The sequence below is a fragment of the Nannochloropsis gaditana genome (assembly GCF_000240725.1).
Source record: "Nannochloropsis gaditana CCMP526 unplaced genomic scaffold scaffold230, whole genome shotgun sequence".
Lineage (NCBI taxonomy): Eukaryota > Eustigmatophyceae > Eustigmatales > Monodopsidaceae > Microchloropsis > Microchloropsis gaditana.
The window spans coordinates 1-2,488 of NW_005803723.1; positions in this window are offsets into that span (position 1 = coordinate 1).

Sequence of the window (2,488 nt, forward strand, 5' to 3'; positions counted from 1 at the left end):
GGGAGGGAGGGAGGGAGGGAAGGAGGAGATCATCGCCTCGCGGCAGTCCTTCTCCCTCGCTCTGCCCCGCACTCCCCGCTTTCCCCCATTCCCCTTCCACATTCTCCCACGCATCCGTGCACACTTCTCACTTATTCTCAAAATATACCGCCCTTTATCCCGACAACAAGTGGCGGTGTCTCGTACCTCGATAAAAAATCGTGTTGCCCGCCTGGCTGATGCAGGATTGGAGCAACGCCTCGGAGTTTCGGGTGCGCTTCATCGATTCCCCCATGCCAAAGAAGTGAAGAATACGTTGAGGGAGAGACAGAGTGCGGGCAGTGGCTCGGACCTAGGGGGGGGGCGTGGAAGGAGGGAGGGAAGGAGGGAAGGAAGGAAGGAGGGAGGGAAGGAGGGAAGGAAGGAGTGAGCGCCGATCCCTGTCGGCCTTGTCCTACACATGGATGAAGCCGGACCTGGGGCTCCGCATCTGTGCGATCAGCTGCGAGGGGAGGCGAAGAGGACGAAGGGGAGGCGGAGGAAAAGGAGGAGGAAAGGGGAGGGGACAGGGCTGCCGGCCGCGGTGACGGATGACGTGGACACAACAAGGGAGAGCTCTGAGCACCAGACAATGCTGCAAGCGAGCCGACATGACGGAGGCCAGAGTGTCGACTCCTAAGGAGCCCCTGAACAGCACGCAAAGAGGCGGTGGACGTCATTCCAATGCTCTTTATCTGCTGCTTTGACACGTTCAGCAGGTCCTGCCGAGTACTTCGTCTTCCCAACCGTTGTCTGTTTTATATTGCTATAATCGCCTGTCATTCGAGGAGAAGTAGGTAAAAGAAATGTTTGTGGAACTTGTCATATCTTTTGTTTTGTAAAAAAAATAGCAAAAGAGCAGTATAACACCATAACAGCAGAACGCTGACTCTTCAGAAGCCCCAAGCGATACCAGAATTACGCTGATGACGCTAAATCTGCCACTTATTGCGGCAGGGATCACACTCAAGCATCACTCCGCGTTTAATTTTCGAAATTATCACTCCATGAAAGACTAGTTTCGCGTTTTATGCCGCCTTTCACCCCTCCTACGTGAAGCAAAGGGATTCAGGAATGAACACGGGACCTTACGTCAAGGAGATCGATCGCGTTTCCCCTTCGCGCACAGGAAGAAGAATGGGAACTCAAGGCATTGACGGAGGGTCTCTCAAGCCTCCTACCCACTCCGCAAGAATGTGAAGAGCTCCGAAAATCCTTTGCCCCCGTAGATGACATCTCTGTGGCACATCTTCACATATTAATCCCGTACAGAGGACACGAGGCGTCGCAGTCGGCGTGTTCACTTTCATCATTCGCGCATTTTTTTCAAATCACGCCCTTGGGACGGAGAAACAACGCAACGAAGCACCTTCTGCACTCGTTGTGCGTTGATATCCGTCGATGCAGTCTATGCCTCTTGTGAGAGGAAATTTCTGTAGGCATATAAAGACTGCGGATCAAGGGAGGCTTTTTGAATCGGAGCCAGTTCGGGGTGGGGGTCGAGCGAGAAGCATCATCATCAACAAGGGAGGGAGCGAACTGCCTGCACGTCCTGGAAAGTTGACAAAATTTTACAGCCTGGAGGGCCAGCTGAGCCAGGGGACTCGTCTCAGTCTTGAGATTTGGACCGTGCTTGAGCATGATCATGGCTGCGTCGTCTGATACCTCCAAAAAGTCTTGGAAATGGAGATTACCGGGCATCGAGACTGGCGGGCGGCACTACCCTCGCATTCCTCCTCCTTCCTCATGTGACGGAGAGTGGTTAACTTTACAAAGCTGCGTCTGTGGCCAATGCCCATCAGTATCATGGCAATGATGGCACTTGATCCGCCTCTTGTCCCACGGTGCACACTGATTGCGGGCCTGGCCAGCGCGCGGCACCGACCGTGGTCAAGGCCGTACTTGCCTTCCTGAAGGAATGTGGAGTCCAACTAACAGTGGAATTGTTCCTGCGAGTAAAGCTGCCTTTCCAGCAGTTGCTTCGTGGCACGGACCAGTTGACGATCTCACTTATCATCCCTCCTCCTTTGTTCCCTCCAGGTGGGGATTCTGAAGTCACGGGTGGGAAAGACGATGACTTCCCCCTCCGCGATGCCGCCCCCTCCCCCGCCTGCTCAAACACCAGCACACACGGCCCTGGACAGCAGCCTTTCAGAAACGGCTTCCAGGGGCAAGGAATACCGACGCCGACGCAGCGACCCTCTCCGGTCGGGCGTCATTTTCAAGTCGGACTATTTGGGTGCCCTGCAATCTCCCTTGCCACGCATTACCCTCTCCACGATCCCACGTGCCCCCGTTGCTTACGACGCTGCTCCCGCAGGGTTGAACGGAGGAGGAGGAGGAGGAGGAGGAGAAAGGGGGGAGGGAGGGCTGGCGTCAGTGCCCGTGCTGGGGGAGGGGAGGGGTGGAGAGAGGGGCCGTCGGGGCTTCAGTCTGGGAGGAATGTCAACAAATTCGACAATCGATGGCG